Consider the following 20,386-nt stretch of genomic DNA (forward strand, 5'->3'; position numbering starts at 1 on the left):
TGCGCCAGATTTTAACCTTTTTTGTAAATAAACGGCTATAACTGCGTCCGGCAGATGACTGCGCACACAGGAGACAGCCGGCGGTAGAATTTACCGACATGCCCCAAAAGGTTCCGCTGGATTGGATGAGCGTATTGAGGGTTTTATTTTCTATAATACAATCTGTGGCAGCGTAATGGATGCTAGAACTGCGATACGTTGTATCAAATTTCCCTGAATGTATCATGAGCATTAGCATAGAACATAAATGATATAACTGTACAATAATAAAATAATAAACACTCTCATACAAACAGTAACACGTTAACCGACTGAAGAACGTCCTCTTGTAACACTATGTAACAGAAACACAGTTTATCCGGTTTTTCCCCCGGTATTTTGTTTTAAATGAAAGTGCATTGTACAGTTATTGTATAATCAGAATTCCAGAGGCTGCGATATCAACCTTTTAACCAGACGGGGGAATGTGCACAAAGCGCACTCGTCACAACAGGAAATATTACTGCTAAATAATTCAGCACCTCTGTCTCGTTGCCTTGTGGTTGTTTACAATGTTACCAGCTATATAATCTTGTATCTGGTGTACAGGGCCGGCTCCAGGCCTACTAGCACCCTGAGCGAGAAAATGTAAAAGCGCCCCACCCCCCATGCGCGCGCCGAAGGCGCGCGCTCCCGGAAAAGTGGGTGTGGCCTCTTGAAAAGTGGGCGTGGCCTCGTAACTTCATATCATCAAACTATAAATATATTTTCACACAATTAGCAGCCTTACACATAGCCACAGTAGTGTTCCTTACACACAATGTCTCCAGTATAGTGCCAGCTACACACAATGTCTACAGTATAGTGCCAGATACACAATGTGCAGTGCCAGATAGACATGACATACCCCCCAGCAGTGCCAGCTACACATGACATGCCCCGCAGCAGTGCCAGCTACACATGACATGCCCCGCAGCAGTGCCAGCTACACATGACATGCCCCGCAGCAGTGCCAGCTACACATGATAGTGTTCACTTTTTAGGGCATGGTGCTGATCACAGGGAGGGTACATTTTTAAGTTAGGAGGGCAAAATGATGTACATACTGCTTGTTGTTCCCATACCTATATGTCAAAGCACGGACAGTGCGCGCCGAAGGCGCGCAGCAAAAATTAAGGGAGTTACTTCGTGGGGAAGGTACGTGGCCACATAATAGTGGCAATTTGCATTACACCACACAGTAGTGCAGCTAATACACATTGCACCAGGTAGAACCTCCTATACACTTTGCGCCAGGCACAGCACTGAGACACATTGCACCAGGGAGAGCACTGAGACACATTGCCTAGCCACAGACGCCTAGCGGGAACACTACATGACATGCCCCCCAGCAGTGCCAGCTACACGTGACATGCCCCCCAGCAGTGCCAGCTACACATGACATGCTCCCCAGCAGTGCCAGCCACACGTGACATGCCCCCCAGCAGTGCCAGCTACACATGACATGCCCCCCAGCAGTGCCAGCTACACGTGACATGCCCCCCAGCAGTGCCAGCTACACGTGACATGCCCCCCAGCAGTGCCAGCTACATAAATGGCCACACAGTGCCAGATATGCCCCCAAAGTGCCAGATACATAAATGCCCCCAAAGTGCCAGATACATAAATGCCCCCACAGTGCAGATATGCCCCCCACAGTGCCAGATACATAAATACCCCCACAGTGCCAGATACATAAGTGCCCACACAGTGCCAGATACATAAGTGCCCCCACAGTGCCAGATATAAAAATGCCCACACAGTGCCAGATATAAAAATGCCCCCACAGTGCCAGATATGCCCCCACAGGGCCAGATACATAAATGCCCCTAGTGCCAGATACATAAATGCCCACACATTGCCAGATGCATAAATGCCCCCAGTGCCAGATGCATAAGTGCCCACACAGTGCCAGATACATTATTGCCCCCCACAGTGTCAGATACATTAATGCCCCCAGTGCCAGATATGCCCCCCCAGTGCCAGATATTCCCCCACAGTGCCAGATATGCCCCCACAGTGAGAGATACCTTAATGCCCCCAGTGCCAGATATGCCCCCACAGTGAGAGATACCTTAATGCCCCCAGTGCCAGATATGCCCCCACAGTGCCAGATACATTAAATGCCCCCAGTGCCAGATATGCCCCCACAGTGCCAGATAAATCAATGCCCCCCACAGTGCCAGATAAATAAATGCCCCCCACAGTGCCAGATAAAAAAATGCCCCCCACAGTGCCAGATAAATAAATGCCCCCACAGTGCCAGATAAATAAGTGCCCCCACAGTGCAGATATACCCCCACAGTGCCAGATACATAAATGCCCCCACAGTGCCGATATGCCCCCACAGTGCCAGATACAGAAATGCCCCCACAGTGCCAGATACAGAAATGCCCCCACAGCGCAGATATGCCCCCACAGTGCCAGAAATGCCCCCACAGTGTCAGATACAGATATGCCCCCACAGTGCCAGATATGCCCCCACAGTGCCAGATACCTTAATGCCCCCAGTGCCAGATATGCCCCCACAGTGAGAGATACCTTTATGCCCCCAGTGCCAGATATGCCCCCACAGTGCCAGATACATTAAATGCCCCCAGTGCCAGATATGCCCCCCCAGTGCCAGATAAATAAATGCCCCCCACAGTGCCAGATAAATAAATGCCCCCCACAGTGCCAGATAAATAAATGCCCCCCACAGTGCCAGATAAATAAATGCCCCCACAGTGCCAGATAAATAAGTGCCCCCACAGTGCAGATATACCCCCACAGTGCCAGTTACATAAATGCCCCCACAGTGCCGATATGCCCCCACAGTGCCAGATACAGAAATGCCCCCACAGTGCCAGATACAGAAATGCCCCCACAGCGCAGATATGCCCCCACAGTGCCAGAAATGCCCCCACAGTGCCAGATACATTAATGCCCCCTCACAGTGCACAGATAAATGTGTCCCCCCCTGCAGTGCCAGATAAATGAATGCCCCCCACAGTGCCAGATAAATGAATGCCCCCCACAGTGCCAGATAAATGCCCCCCACAGTGCCACATATGCCCCCAGTACCTGCTGTGCCGAGGGAGGGGGAGTGCTGCTGGTAGTGCTGCTGTGCGCGCCGCTGTCTGTGCGCGCTGTGCGGCGCCGGTGTCTGACATCAGACGCCGGCGCCGCACAGCGCACACAGCGGCGGCGCACACAGCGGGAGCCGGGAGGACAGCAGGGGAGATCAGGGCCGGCTCCAGGCTCCGACATGGCGGCGCCAGCGCGCGGCGCCCTTTAAGGGTGGCGCCCTGCGCGGCCGCTCGAGTCGAACATGCCTCGAGCCGGCCCTGCTGGTGTACGCCTTGTGTGTGTAATACGGGTTGTCGCAGAGGGATCATGTGTTCCTGTGTGTGTTATACTACATGCAAACCTGGTGTAATAGATACTGAAACGGGGTTCTGTGACCCTTCCGCGCGACTGGGTTCAGTATGTTTTGCTGACGGTCATTATAACGACTTAGGTCGACAGTCATTAGGTCGACCACTGAAGGTCAACATGGCTTATGTTGACAGGTCAAAAGGTCGACATGAGTTTTTCACATTTTTTTCTTACATTTTTGGACTTTTTCATACTTTACGATCCACGTGGACTACGACTGTGAAGCGAGTCATGTGAGGGGACACGGTGCACTAATTGGGGTTCCCCGTCACTTTACGAAGAAAACAACACCAAAAAAGTCCAAAAACCCATGTCGACCTTTTGACTTATCGACCTAGTACATGTCGACCTTCAGTGGTTGACCTAATGACTGTCGACCTAACTTGAGTCGACCCAACGACCCATACCCATCCCGACAGCCATTGGCTTACAGTCAAAATACTGACACAGTTAAAATACCGACATTCATTATGCTGAAATGTTCAAAATGCCGACAGTCCGAGTGCCGACATTTGAAATACCGACACATCAAAATACCGACATGCCATTTCTGTTTTTTCTTATGTCAATGGCGACACAGGTCGACAAGGACACCATCTAAGTGTACCGCGTCCCCTCACATGGCTCGCGGCTTCGGGTACACTATTATATTCTTCATCCAGGTCCACTGGGATGGTAAAGTATGAACAAGTCTGTTTTTGGGGCAAAAATTCCTTAAAAATGCATGTCGGCATTCCGGCATTGACGGCATTTTGTACACGTCAACATGATGAATGTTAGTATATTGACCGTGTCGGTATTTTGACTGTCAGACAGTGGATGTCAGTATTGTGTCGGTCGGTAAATCAACTGCTACCTACAAGATTCAATCGCACTGAGCTTCTCACCCCCCATTACTACCACAAGTCATGGCGCTTCCGTGCACTCTCACGGTACCCCCCCAGCCCACGCCCAGAAACAGGCTATTAAGTAGAAATGCAGATCCGGCCAAGTTGCGTCTGACTAGGGCGTACATATGCAAAGAGGCGCAAATTCGTATCTGCACATGCGTTGTATGCATGAAATCGCTGTTTGCGTCGGTGAACTCAGACCCTATCAGTTTCTATGTTTGTTCTTTAGAAATAGCAGAGGAAGAAAGTGCAGGAATGCGTCACGGAAAAAAAAAAAATCCCCCAAAAAAGTCGTTCTATCTTCTGACGCCGATCCTTCATCTTATATGAAAGCCAAAAGCTAATTTACATTCCCTCAATGTAAGATAACACAGTGCGAGCGTCTGAGATGTGTAATTCATCAGATCTAATCCTTTAAACATTTTTAATAAAACTTAGAACTTTAATATTTTGTCTTTTCCAGTTTAGTGATTTTAATAAAAAGGAATTCTTCTAATATCTTGTACTTAAAAAAAAAAAAATGGAAATGATACAGTCCTCTCTCGGCCGTCTGCCTTCACTGTGCGAGGACTTAGAGTAAGCTCACTGCGTATAAAACACTTTAAAAAATGAACCTGTCGCGTTTGAGATGATCCATTGCCTATGTACTGTACTCCTCAGCGCAGTATGTGGGTGCAAAAAGATTCCGGGTGAAAGCATAAAAAACACTGCAAGTCTGGGGAAAGGGGTTTGACTGCAGACCTCAACGGGAGAGCCCCCCCCCCCCCCCCTTTTCCAAACACAGCCTGTAACATGGCAGTTAGGAGCTGACAGCTGGTTGGCTGGAACTTTATCTCTCTCCACTTTATCTCTCCAAGACTTTGTACATCTCCCCCATAGAGAGGTAGCCGTCCTGGGTGCGTGATTTATTATTATAAGAATATTGTGAGCCACTCAAAAGCAGGGTAAGGATTATGCAGTATCATGCCTCACCCAAGAGCAGAGTGATATCGCTGAGGCACGAGGCACATACCTGTAGTTCCATTTTGAAATGACGAGCTGCATTCTTATGGATGTTTGTTTATCCAATAAATAGTATCATGTGATTTATAGGATATATATATATATATATATATATATAAAAGGTGATTCATCACGCCCTACGGGCGCACTTCACACCGTCGCCAGAGGCTATGCCCATTTAATCCTTGCACGCCCTTGGGGCGTGCAATATATTTATTATATGGAGTATTTTCTCCAATCATAATTTTGTAAGTGGTTAAATATTACAGGGACAAAGAGCGTGCGATGGTTAAGGCGCTGTAGCCCTTGCGACGGCGTGGACATCGCATGCAGGGCACGATGAATCACCTAGTAGGTGCTGTGGTTGGGGGAGTGGCGGGTGCGGGGGAGACGCGGATGACAGAGGGGGTCCCGGGGGTTGGGCGGTTGTGTGGCTGCTGCGTGTGGGGGAGGGGCGGGTGCTGGGGTTCCGCGGGTTGGGGAGGGAGTCCTGAGCCACCGCGGGTGGGGGAGGGGTAGGTGTGAGATGGGCGGTTGCAGAAGGGGCGCAGCTGGGGGAGGGGGTTAAGAGGTGCTGCGGGTGGGAAGTGCGGGCGCGGAGGTGCGCAGGTGGGGGAGGGACGGGTGCGGAAGGGGCGGGTGCATCAACTACTCACCAGAAAGTAATAGGATTACGGCCTGCATCCAGCCACCTCTCCTATATATTTGGGCAGATCTGTGACTCTATGACTCCGACTCAGCCCAGAATTGTGACCCTGCCCAGCGTTAGGAAATGAGTCACAGATCTGGGCTAATATATAGGAGATATATATAATAATAGTTATAAATAATGTAACTATAGAAGATAGAGTTCCATCTTATTCCCTTTGCTAACATCTTCTGCTGGTTAATGACGCTCCCAAGCGGTCACGGTTCCGGGTTATAGGCAGCTGGGTAAGGCAGGCAGAGCAGGGGTTCTTTGCAAGAGTTAAGTAACCCATTAGCTGCAGAAGATCCCAAACTAAAGGTTTGGGATTCTCTAATCATTAAATGCTCAGTAAAATATGAAAGCATTTATCCGTCAGGAGGCAACTGGAACAACGCCATATGCTGCACGCACTGCGCAGAGGTTTTCCAGTTAATAATCTGTAAATTATGCGCTAAATAAATAAAATAATGAATTAAAATTGTAAACAGACTAAAAGGTTCTAGATGTCGCCCGTGCACAGACAGATGTATGCGGTGTTTGGGGCCATCAACACATAATGGGGGTCATTCCGAGTTGATCACTAGCAGAAAATGTTCGCTGCGCAGTGATGATGCAAAAAACCGGCACTTCTGCGCATGCGGCGCAATGCGCACGCGCGATGTACTTTCTCAACGGCCGATGTAGGTTTACACAAGGTCTAGCGACGCTTTTCAGTCGCACTGCTAGCCGCAGAGTGATTGACCTGAAGTGGGCGTTTCTGGGTGTCAACTGACCGTTTTCAGGGAGTGTTCGAAAAAACGCAGGCGTGCCAGAAAAAACGCAGGCGTGGCTGGGCGAACGCAGGGCGAACGCAGGGCGTGTTTGTGACGTCAAATCCGGAACTGAACAGTCTGAAGTGATCGCAAGCTAGGAGTAGGTCTGAAGCTACTCTGAAACTGCACAATTTTTTTTCGTATCCGCTATGCGATCCTTTCGTTCGCATTTCTGCTAAGCTAAAATACACTCCCAGTGGGAGGCGGCATAGCGTTTGCACGGCTGCTAAAAACTGCTAGCGAGCGAACAACTCGGAATAACCCCCAATATGTTACTGGCCATTGCTGATACTAATAAAACCACGTAAATGGACAGAGGAACGGAACACATTGGGTTCCAATGACCCACCAGCATTTGAGCTTGACGGCTGTAAGCATTCTGTATTGAAGCAATGTGTTTGGATACTGCAAGTCCCGTTTACGCCCTGATGTGAGCTGCTGCTGATGATGATATAAATGACCGGCGGCGTCTTCCGATCATGGTAGTACTGAGGCCGCTGCTCTCTGTTCTCATTGTTACAGTAATATCTGCCACTGGTCCGCAGCACTAATTAATTTATCTATTTAATCTTTTAAAGTGGAAAACAATTGATGTGTGTATTGATTTGAACGTAACTAGTACATTCATTTTGTCTCTGTGTCTAATTTCCTTTTACATGGTAAATGTGGCTTTATTAGTTATTGATAACCGTGTCCAGTCATGTCCTATAATCAGGGATGTTTGTAGCCAATTTGGCTCCCAGTGTGAACACAAGAAAAAATGAACCCCTTCCCCCTCCGTAGTTACGGGGGAGGGATGTGTGCACGCCCTAGAAAAGGGGCGTGTTCTTTCTGATTTGCTTATGTGCAGTAGAAAAACGGTCAGACGCCATGTTACCGGAGACCTGGCCATGCGCAGTAGGCTCTTGCACAGTGCTGGAGTCTACTGAACTGCACCACCAGCTAGAGAGGAGGGGGCCTGTGTGCACTCTCCGTGAGGGCCCCCCACGCTCTAGCCGATGGCACAGATCAGTAGACTCTTAATAAGACCCTGATACAATGTTAACATTGAAATGTTGAAAAGTGAACATGTCTCCACCTGCAGACTGCCAACATGCTCACAGTGCCGACATGTAAATGGAACAGCAGCGGAGGGTTAGGGTTAGGCTACGGGAGCGGAGAGCTAGGATTAAGCACTAGGGGAAGGGTTAGAGAAGGGGGGGAGGGTTAGTTTTAGGCATTAGGAAGAGGGTTAGGCTATGGAGCAGATGGTTAGGAGTAGGTGCTAGGGGGAGGATTACTGTACGTACTATGGGGAGGGATAAGGTTAGGCTATGGGAGGTAAACATTACGGTTAGCCACTTGGGGGAGGGTTAGGTTTAGTCACAAGAGGGAGGGTTAGGGTTAGGCTACGGGAGCGGAGGGTGAGGCATAAGCAGTTGGGGGAGGGTTAAGATTAGCCACTAGGGGGAGGGTTAGGTACTGGGGGGTTAAGGTTAGGCTATGGGAGGGAATCATTAGGGTTAAGCATTAGGGGGAGGGTTAGGTACTGGGGGGTTAAGGTTAGGCTATGGGAGGGAATCATTAGGGTTAAGCATTAGGGGGAGGGTTAGGTACTGGGGGTTAAGGTTAGGCTATGGGAGGGAATCATTAGGGTTAAGCATTAGGGGGAGGGTTAGGTACTGGGGGGTTAAGGTTAGGCTATGGAAGGGAATCATTAGGGTTAAGCATTAGGGGGAGGGTTAGGTACTGGGGGGTTAAGGTTAGGCTATGGGAGGGAATCATTAGGGTTAAGCATTAGGGGGAGGGTTAGGTACTGGGGGTTAAGGTTAGGCTATGGGAGGGAATCATTTGGGTTAAGCACTAGGGGGAGGGTTAGGTACTGGGGGGTTAAGGTTAGGCTATGGGAGGGAATCATTAGGGTTAAGCATTAGGGGGAGGGTTAGGCTATGTGAGGGGAATTTAACATTAGTCACTAGCGGGATAGTTAAGGGAAGGTTATGGGTAGTGATGGTTAAGCACTAGGGGCAGGATTACGTTACAGGAGAGATGGTTAGTGTTAACCAATCAGCTTCTGTCATTTGAAAGACTGTGGTAGATCAATGACAGCTAGAATATGATTGGTTGTCTATTTCCAATGCTTCATACATCTCACCGTTTGAGAGATAAACATCTCAGGATGGTGTGACATGGCCAATGGAACAGTTGCTGTGCATGCGTCTTTCTGTCTTGCCGTATGGATTAGCGCTACAATGGTTACTGGACGTGCATTGGATTATAGGCCTGCACATGCCAAGCACGGAACTCGGAGCATTTTTTTGTTTGGAGGGGGTACATGCATGGCCCCTTCTGGGCAACACATGCTTGATAATCGACCCATGTTCATTGCAGGGGGGAAGGCGACTTTACAGTATACTGATTGTCGCTTATTGACGCCGTCTCGCTGTTCCAAAGAGCGATTCCGTAGAACTCTACTAAACTGGGAGACGGAGCTGTACAGCGTGCACTAGTTCTGCACCGAACGAGTCCCGGTTACTAAGTAACTAAACTTCCAGCATCTGACACTGCAGCTTTGAATGGTGTCAGGCACCTAGATTGAGTCCTTCATTGTAATTTCCAGCTGTACGTGGCGCGAAGAGAAACTGGGGCACCCAACACAATGCGGCTGCTTTGATCAGAAGCGTGAAATTAGGAGACTTACTGTCAGGTAGCTGGATTATTGTATACTTGATCCGATTAGATGGCTGAACTAAAGAAATTAAATTAGCTGCAGTTACTGTGGGGCTTTACGAGTACAGTTAAAAATAGATGAAGCTTTATAAAGAATAGGAAGAAAAAAACCTCTGCCTTTATTATCCAGACTTACATTGTGCGGCACAGAATCAGAGGGATGGTTCTATAGGACAGGCTAGTTAAAAAAGAATTAAACTTGTTATTGATAATTGGGATCAATGCCTCCAATCGTCTCTTTACCATGGCTGGAAAATCCATTCTCTAAAAAAAACGAGTTGTACATTTTATTTTTTTTCTCAGTTGTTATTTTTTGTGACTTGAACATAAAGGGTTTATATGTGTATATATATATATATATATATATATATATATATATATATCGATGCCGGAATCCCAACAGTCAAAATTCCGTCATCGAACGCAGCGTGGACTAGCTGCACTCGCCATGCTTCGGGCTCAGTGGCGAGCTTTGCTCACCATTCTATTATATTGCCCCTCGAGTGGTGGTGTGGACCACTACCTTAGTGGGAATACCGGGTGGCGGTTGGGATTTCGACCGCTGTAATTTTGACTGTTGAGGGGATTCCGGTATCAGTATTTTGACCGCAGGGAACCCGACTGTCGGGAAATTAACCACATCCCGGTTAAGTACTTATATCTGAAATCTATATATATATATATATATATATATATATATAAAAGGCAAATACCACTGACTCATCATAAAATCTCCTGAACCATAAGGCTGCACTTACTTGCCAGTGGCAGTTGCAGAGCAGTCTATTATTCAAATAGTGGAGCCACACCCAGCAATGTTTGACAGTGTTTAGTGGAAGTAGTTGATGTGGCTCCCCTATTTGAATAATGGACTGCTCTGTAACTGCCCCTGCACGGAAGTCCAGGAACAGAGCACTGTGTCCTCCCCCCTCCGCGACTTGGTATCGCCGCCACCATGCATTCTTTATAGCACTGGCTGGGTGGGCTGTCTTAACTCTCTCTTGTGAGAGGGGAATTATCTCACCCCTGTTAACTCCTTTGTGGGTGGAATTTTGAATCCCTTCTTAGTGGTTGCCTATGTCACAAAAGCGAGCTACGGTCCAAAATTTCAAGTTCCTATGGTTCAGGAGTTTTTGTGATGACTCAGTGGTATTTGCCTTATATAATTATATAATTATATATATATATATATATATATATATATATATATATATATATAGCAAATACATGTGTATGTGTAATTGAGAAAATATTTACCATCTATTTATAAAGTACCAGCCAATCAGCTCCTAACTGCCATGCTAGAGGCTGTGTTTGAAAAAAATGACATTTAGGAGCTGCTTGGCTGATGCTTTTTCTTCCTCCACTTTATCTCTCTCCAATGCTTAGTAGATAAACACCAAAGTCTGTAACATGGCAGTTAGGAGCTGATTGCTTGTTATTTTATCTCTCTCCATTTTATCTTTCTCCAGTGATTAGTAAATAGACCCCAAAGTCTATGACATGGCAGTTAGGAGCTGGCTGTTACTTTATCTCTCTCCACTTTATGTTTCTCCAATGTTTAGTAAATAGACCTCAAAGTCTATAACATGGCAGTTACGAGCTGATTGCTTTTTTTATCTTATTTCTCTCCGAGGGTTGATAAATCTTCCCCAGGGTGTATGAAACCCAAACTGAAAAACCGTGCGTAAATGTAACGAACTAGCAAAATACCAGCTTCAAATAGTAACTTCTTTCTTCTGTAAACAGCATATGGAGAATTCATCAGATTCCGCCGTGTTCCGTGATGAAGCATCCTCCGTTATACACATTAATCTATGGCTACAGACTGCGTTGGATCTTCTGCAAGTGGGTTAATTGGAAAGTGCACATGACTTTCAGTTTTATCTGCAGTGACATTGACAATCTGTACCTCCAAATTCATGTCTCCAGGATCCTTTGTGCTGCGGTATCTGAATGACACTCATCATCGAGAAACAGATTTCCCGATCAATATCCAATAGGGCACATTGTTCAGTATGATTTCTTGTGACCTTTCTGTGTATGTTTTCACTCCGGTGTCAGACTGAATATTAAATTAGACTCAAATGTGTCTGCGGACAAAAAAAATCTAATTATGAGTTTTTATCATGTTTCTCTCGTTACATGAAAGCCTGAAAGAACATGGACCGAGGCTTCATTCAGCAAGTTAGTAATTAAATTACTCATTTGCATACTCGTGTATGTGTCCGGCGTTACAGGCTGTATAACAATAAATAAAGAAACAAAGCAATGTCACGCAGGAGATAATGAGATCGCTGGGACCTGATAAAGGGACGGTAGTCCGGGCTGGTGTAACAGTACGATGAGCAGATTTTAATTCCAGGCCCATTCTGGTTAATACTGTAGCCAGTGTCGGACTGGGGTATGAAGGGCCCACCGGGGGAATGGAGTGATAGGGGCCCATATTTAGGGGTGTGGCCATCCTATAAAGGGGGTGTGGCCAGCCTCCACAGAAGCTTGAAATGCAAAATAGTCTTGTGCAGTGTAATGCAACATATCTACCATGTATAATACAAATGCACAGTCTGGAACCTGGTCCCGAGAGGAAGGAGTGGGCACTCAGGCAGTGGTTTCCCCGGATATCTGCTTTCTTTCTCCCTCTCATCCTCCTTCCTCCTCTCCACGCCCAGACCCACCACCACCAGATGCAATCTCGGGTCTCTCGACCCCACTTTCATGTCCTCCCTCGAGACTTTCCTATCTCCTCTTTCCACTATAACTTGTCCCAACCAGGCAGCCTCCTTCTATAACTCTTCCCCAACTGCTGCTCTCGACTCTGTGGCCCCCCTCTCCTCTGTCCCCCTGCGCCGCTCCAAACCCCAACCCTGGCACACCAAACTAACACGTTTCTTACAAAAATGTTCACGCTCCGCTGAACGCTCCTGGAGGAAATCTCACTCTCTGCCGAACTTCCTCCATTTCAAGATTATTCTCTCCTCCTACAGCTCTGCTCTTTCCCTCGCCAAGCAATCCTTTTTCCAAGCACTCATCTCTTCTCAGTCCTCCAGTCCACGCCGTCTCTTTGAAACTTTCAACACTCTCCTTCGCCCCCCTCCTCCTCCCCTCCCATCCTCCCTCACTGCCACTGACTTTGCCTCCTTCTTCATCTCCAAAATTGAGGACATCCAACACGACATCTCCCACCGTCACCCCTCTGCTACCCCCCTGCCCCCTTTATCCCTCCCCTCCATCAATCCCACCCTGTCCTCCTTCCGTCCCACTTCAGAAAAGGAAGTCCACTCCCTCACCTTATCCTCCCCCCCCTCCACCTGCCCCCTGGACCCCCTTCCCTCCCGTCTTCTCCGCTCCCTCTCCCCCACTGCCTGCTCCCACCTTGCTCACCTCTTTAACCTGTCTCTCTCTACCGGCATCTTCCCCTCGCCATTCAAACATGCTCTGGTCTCATCTATTCTCAAAAAACCCAACCTCGACCCCTCATCACCCACTAACTACCGCCCCATCTCTCTTCTCCCTTTCGCCTCCAAATTACTTGAACGACTAGTCTACAGCCGTCTCACAAGCTACCTCTCTGACAACTCCATCCTCGATCCACTACAATCTGGCTTTCGCCCACTCCACTCAACTGAGACTGCCCTGGTGAAAGTCACCAATGACCTGCTTTCAGCCAAATCCAGGGGCCACTTCTCTCTGCTCATCCTTCTGGACCTCTCTGCTGCCTTTGACACCGTAGATCATCCTCTCCTCCTCCGCACACTCCAAAACGCTGGCCTCTCTAGCACTGTCCTTGACTGGTTTTCTTCTTACCTAACTAACCGCTCCTTCTCTGTGTCTGCCTCCAGCACCACCTCACACCCTTCCATCCTTCCTGTTGGTGTCCCTCAGGGTTCTGTCCTTGGACCCCTTCTGTTCTCCCTCTACACCTCTTCCCTGGGTGCGCTCATTAACTCATTTGGCCTTCAATACCACCTCTATGCTGATGACACACAACTCTACCTCTCATCTCCTGATCTGTCCTCCTCTGTCCTCTGCCAGGTTTCCAGCTGCCTCTCTGCAATCTCCTCCTGGATGTCTGAACGCTCTCTAAAGCTCAACATGGACAAAACGGAACTCATCATCTTCCCCCCATCCAGAGCAACACCCCCGACCAATATCTCCATCATTGTTGACAACACCACCATCTGCCCCGTTCCCCAACTCCGCTGCTTGGGCGTCACTCTTGACTCCTCCCTCTCCTTTGCACCCCACATCCAAGCTCTGGCACAATCCTGTCGTTTCCAGCTACGCAACATTGCTCGTATCAGGTCATATCTCTCCCAGAGTGCAACTAAACTCATCATCCACTCACTGGTCATCTCACGACTTGACTACTGCAATGTTCTCCTCACTGGCCTCGCTTGCTCCCATCTCGCTCCCCTCCACTCTGTCCTGAACTCCGCAGCTAGGCTAATCTTCCTCTCCAGCCGCACCACATCTGCCACTCCCCTTCAACAAAATCTACACTGGCTCCCATTCCCCTACAGAATCCTCTTCAAACTCCTCACCCTCACATACAAGGCCATCTCTAATTCCACTGCTCCCTACATCTCCAACCTCCTTTCCCTTCATACTCCCTCCCGCCCCCTACGGTCGACTAATGACCGTCGCCTCTCCACCGCCCTGGTCACTGCTTCCCATGCACGAGTTCAGGATTTTGCCCGTGCTGCACCCCTTCAGTGGAACGCACTCCCCCACTCCATTAGACTCTCCCCGACCTTGCAAAGCTTCAAACGGGCACTAAAAACCCACCTATTCATCAAAGCATGCCCTCCCGATGCATAACCCAGTGCTGAAGCCGCGCCTCCACCCCCCTGCCCCATGCCGTGAACACCTCAGCTTTGTTTGCATACTGCCATCTGGCTACCTCCCACTTGCCTGCACCTCTTATCATCTGTCTGTCGCCCCTCCCCACTAGATTGTTAGCTCTTCAGAGCAGGGCCCTCTTTCCTCTTGTTATCTAAGCCCTCGTCTCGACACATTTCACTCACAGCTCTCTCCTACTCAGCAACCATCTTTATCCTGCTAGTAAAGGCTCATCTCCATCTATGGCCACCAGCCTCTAGTAGTACGATGATCACTCCATCAATACTTACATCTTAGCTGTATTATGTATGAGAACGTGTGGTGCTCTGTTACCTGTACTCTATTTCTGTTATTTATTTACTGTAATGCAATGTTTTGTCCCCTGTACTGTCCTTTGTACGGCGCTGCAAAACACTTGTGGCGCCTTATAAATAAAATGTAATAATAATAATAATAATAATAACCCCTGTGGGCCAGTCCGACCCTGACTGTAGGCCCACCAGACCTTACAGCAAGAACATCCAGCTGAGCACTGCAGGAGACATGAGGCACACTGCATTCTTGAGGTTGGTACATACCGCCCATAGTACCCGAGAAAGACTGTATGGGGCAGATGTACTAAGCCTTGGAGAGATAAAGTGGATGGAGATAAAGTACCAGCCAATCAGCTCCCAACTGTCATTCTTCAAACACCGCCTGTGACATGGCAGTTAGGAGCTGATTGGCTGGTACTTTATCTCTCTTCACTTCATCTCTCTCCAAGGCTTAATACATGCATTTATAACCAGCACTGTGCTTAAGAAACAGGATATTTTGGCTATGGTGAGTTGTTATAGATGATATGGTTACTTGTTTCTGACCTGGCTGCCGTCCTGCCTTCCTTGTCTGCTGCTGGCCCTGACCTTTTGTAATTTGAACCTGCACTGTCCACCCTGCCCTTTACCATGCCTCTGTCAGTACTTTGTGTCCTGTACCCTGGGGGGTCATTCCGTTGATCGCTAGCTGCATTTGTTCGCAGCGCAGCGATCAGACTAAAAATCGGCATTTCTGCGCATGCCTATGCTCCGCAATGCACAAGCGCGACGTACGGGTAAAAAGTCCTTTGTGGTTTTGCACAGGTTCTAGCGACATTTTCATTCGCACTGGCGGCCGCAAGAAGATTGACAGGAAAGGGGCGTCTCTGGGTGGCAACTGACCATTTTCAGGAAGTGTTTGGAAAATCGCAGGCATGGCTGAATAAACGGAGGCGTGGCTGGGCGTTCGCTGGGCGGTTGTCTGACGTCAAACCCGGACACAAACAGGCTGAAGTGATCGCAAGCGCTGAGTAGGTTCAGAGCTACTCTGAAACTTCACAAACTGTTTTTGTAGAGCTCGGCTGCACATGCGTTCCCACTTCTGCTAAGCTAAAATACACTCCCCAGTGGGCGGCGGCATAGCGTTTGCACGGCTGCTAAAACTAGCCAGCGAGCGATCAACTCGGAATGACGGCCCATGGGGATCATTCCGAGTTGATCGCTCGCTAGCAGTTTTTAGCAACCGTGCAAACGCTATGCCGCCGCCCACTGGGAGTGTATTTGAGCTTAGCAGAAGTGCGAATGGTTGAATCGCAGAGCGGCGACAAAAATTTTTTGTGTAGTTTCAGAGTAGCTCAAAACCTACTCAGCGCTTGCGATCACTTCAGACTATTCAGTTCCGGATTTGACATAACAAACCCGCCCAGCGTTCACCCAGCCATGCCTGCGTTTTTCCGAACACTTCCTGAAAACGGTCAGTTGCTACCCAGAAACGCCCACTTCCTGTCAATCACTCTGCGGCAAGCAGTGCAACTGAAATGCATCGCTAGACCCTGTGCAAAACTACATCGTTCGTTGTGCCCGTAAGTCACGCATGCGCATTGTGCCACATACGCATGCGCAGAACTGCGGTTTTTTTAGCCTGATGGCTGCATTGCGAACAAATGAAGCTAGCGATCAACTCGGAATGAGGGCCCATGTCTCTTGTGTCAGCTTCTACCTAGCATGGGTAACCTGTGACCGATACCAAATTGCAAAATCCATCAAATCCCTGATGAAGACTGAGCACTCCTTAAGACTCTAAGGGCAAAATCTCCACTTCTAGAAACCTGCACTTTAGTACATATACCCCAACGCCTTACTTTGGGCCAGTACCAATCACTGGTGGCATAGTGGCTCCACTGTGAGTGACATCTCCCACCGGGTGTAGTATGGTATGCCGGCGGCCGGGCCCCCGGCGACCAGCATACCGGCGCCGGGAGCCCGATCGCTGGCATACCGACAGCGTGGCGAGCGCAAATGAGCCCCTTGCGGGCCCGCTGCGGGCACGGTGTGTCCACGTGGGAGAAAATCTGTCGGTATGCCGGCTGTCGGGATTCCGGCGCCGGTATACTGTGCGCCAGGATCCCGACTGTCGGCATACTGAAGACCACCTCTCCCACCATCTCTGACAGATGCTTTTATAAATGATGATGGTACAGTGGCACAGTGGTTAGCATTGCCACTTTGCAGAACAAGGGGTCATGAGTTCATATCCTGGCCAGGGCCTTGGCTGTGTAGAGTTTGTATGTTCTTGTTGTGTTTGTGTGACCTCCTTCCAGGTGCTGTGGTTACCTCCCACTCTCCAAATACACACTGGTAGGTGAATTGTCAGGTGAGACATACCCTAGTATGTGTGTATATGTAGCACCATCCACTCCATCTGTGCCCCATGTCTATCAGTGACCCTGATACTGTACTCTCACCCTTACCCAGTGCACAGGGTCATCGAGTTCAAAACTGCTTCCCCACCATGCAATTTGATTGCCCTGGAAGACAGTCCAATACCCTACCCTCGCCCCGAGTCCTCGACTTACCTAGCCTGTCCTTTTATTAATGGATGTTGTTACTAGATATGTAAATTAACACTGTATTGTTCTATGATACATCATGTTCCACTGTCACTATGTATATTCCCGGTATGGCGCTTGTAACACTTTGTGGTATCTTAAAATAACAGACAAAAAGAAGAACAACAATATATTATAAATATAAATGTGTCTGTACTGTATACACTAGAAACATACATACTGTACTGGACACATGCATACAACCATGGTGGTCATTCCGAGTTGATCGCTAGCTGCATTTGTTCGCAGTGCAGCGATCAGGCTAAAAAATGGCACTTCTGCGCATGCGTATGCGGCGCAATGCGCATGCGCGACGTACGGGCACAACGAACGATGTGGTTTTGCACAGGGTCTAGCGATGCATTTCAGTCGCACTGGCGGCCGCAGAGTGATTGACATGAAGTGGGCGTTTATGGGTAGCATCTGACCGTTTTCAGGGAGTGTTCGGAAAAACGCAGGCGTGGCTGGGCGGGTTTGTTATGTCAAATCCGGAACTGAATAGTCTGAAGTGATCGCAAGCGCTGAGTAGGTTTTGAGCTACTCTGAAACTACACAAAAATTTTTTGCAGGCGCTCTGCGATAAAAACGTTCGCACTTCTGCTAAGCTAAAATACACTCCCAGTGGGAGGCTGCATAGCGTCTGCACAGCTGCTAAAAACTGCTAGCGAGCGATCAACTCGGAATGACCCCCCATATTCTCAATTTGCAACCTGGAATGATGGAGAGCTTGCAGACACTTTGGTGAATGGTCATACTGTACATGTATAAGGGATTTGCAATGGTAGTTTGTTTCTTGTGCAGCATTTAATGACAATGCAAAGCCTGTCCCTTCCTTAATGTCGCTGGCTGAGTCTGTCATGTACTAGCGTGCAGAGGGCAGTACACTTCCCGTTACACTTAATAAATCCCTATATATGTGCTGTGCGAACATTGAACAGGATTGCTACATCTGCGCCAGAGCAAGACCTAATGTCTGACGTCCATAAATAAACCAAATCGTAAAAGCAAAATTCATTAGCTGTGCGGTTCCCTTCTTCACAATTCTTACTAATGCGCCGGCCATAAAACCTGTCTGTGAAATGTACTGAGAAAGCACAATGAGGCCACTCTGTCCCTGAGAGCATACACAGTAAGGTGCAGTGTAATCACAGGTAAGACACAAGACAATCTGCCGACACTGCACCGAGTGTTCCTTAGATGAAGACTGGGAGAGGTCCTGATGAAGTGCAATGTCTTCCTCTGGCCAGTGCCCAGCGTAACGCAATAGGTTGTGTCTGCTTTATAGGACCAAAAGCAACTCAGAAATTTGTATACAGCAGATTGTAGGAAAATCTGCTGCCACTGGGCAAGTGCAGCAGCTCCATTCCACCCTTTATACTGCATGTAGTGGCCACTGGCCAGGCTGTGGGGAAAGAGGGGGTGGAGGGCAACTGGAAACCCCCCTGTGTTTGCCTATGGTCTTGTTATTATGGATTTCCCCCTTATAAGAGGACTATCATATGGAACATAAAGAGGCTGATCAATCCGTCAGCACTTGCAATTTCCATCCGTGTGCACATTCTTGATACGGCGCCCCGGTTCCTGTCTGCGACGCAGTGTGCTGAAATCCACCGGATCTGTACTCAGTCCCACTTGCGTCCGACTCAGGATCAACCCCAGAGTGTAAAATTCTATGTTAAAAGAATATAAACACAATTTTGGGATATATATATATACAGCATCCTATGCCACAAGCCTTCAAATGGTCTTCATCCACCATAGACAAGGCCACCAATCTCGGGAAATGTGTTTCAATGACAGAGATCTTATTTGACTCCAGTTTCTCCAAGAATTAATGTAGTGTTCTGGAATTATAATGGTGATAGCAGAAAAACAATGTATACTAACCTACAGTATGTTTTACAACAGATGGAAAAATATATCACTCACTTTTATTGACCTACGGAAACTATGCAGATAATTGGCTGCCATGTTTGGTAACCGTGACTCTCATCTGTCTCCGTTACCAGTTACCACGTTAGCGATATTGAGTAGCACATTTGTTTGGTTTTTCCATAATAAACTTCTCTTAGACTAACCAAGGCGGTGAAGGTTGGTTTTGTCTACAGCCTTGTAAGAACTAGGTGGACTTCAGACCCTTCAGACAATTGAGACATTTCCCAAATGAGAAGAAGAGACATGTACACCCTTGTCCATTCTAGCTCCTCTACCAACGTTCTCCCCTATCCCATCATCTCCCAAACCAAAAACATGACCTCCATGTTAAATTCTCTTTTGCTTTGTTTAAATTAAAAATATAATGTATCGCTGCTCCTGATGTGCAGTATACACCATAACCTCTTTGTATCATATTCCATGGTTCCAAGACTAGAGCATATGTGTTGTTCTGGTCAGCTATTTTGTACTTTAAGATTGCAGTTTTCCACTTGTTAAATGTGAACATTTTTGTGTACTAAGGCCCTCATTCCGAGTTGTTCGCTCGCAAGCTGCTTTTAGCAGCATTGCACACGCTAAGCCGCCGCCTACTGGGAGTGAATCTTAGCTTATCAAAATTGCGAACGAAAGATTAGCAGAATTGCGAATAGACACTTCTTAGCAGTTTCTGAGTAGCTCCACACTTACTCGGCATCTGCGATCAGTTCAGTCAGTTTCGTTCCTGGTTTGACGTCACAAACACTCCCAGCGTTCGCCCAGACACTCCTCCGTTTCTCCAGCCACTCCCGCGTTTTTCCCAGAAACGGTAGCGTTTTTTCGCACACACCCATAAAACGGCCAGTTTCTGCCCAGAAACACCCACTTCCTGTCAATCACATTACGATCACCAGAACGAAGAAAAAACCTCGTAATGCCGTGAGTAAAATACCTAACTGCATAGCAAATTTACTTGGCGCAGTCGCACTGCGGACATTGCGCATGCGCATTAGCGACTAATCGCTCCGTTGCGAGAAAAATATAACGAACGAACAACTCGGAATGACCCCCTAAATTCTAAAATATAAATGTCACTAAATTATATGTACTGTATATTTTTGTTTCTTTCTGTTCTATCTTCTTTCGCACACTTCGTTATAGATTGATAGATTCTACGTGTTATGCTGCCAGACTT

At 48.0% G+C, this 20,386-nt stretch overlaps 1 protein-coding gene across 7 annotated transcripts in view; it reads right to left on the bottom strand.

Moving 5' to 3' along the window:
* PCDH11X (protocadherin 11 X-linked) overlaps positions 1-20,386 on the bottom strand; it is a 1,521,665-nt gene that overhangs the window by 1,147,154 nt on the left and 354,125 nt on the right. The window lies entirely within an intron of this gene.

This window comes from Pseudophryne corroboree, chromosome 8 (genome assembly GCF_028390025.1).
Source record: "Pseudophryne corroboree isolate aPseCor3 chromosome 8, aPseCor3.hap2, whole genome shotgun sequence".
Taxonomy (NCBI): domain Eukaryota; kingdom Metazoa; phylum Chordata; class Amphibia; order Anura; family Myobatrachidae; genus Pseudophryne; species Pseudophryne corroboree.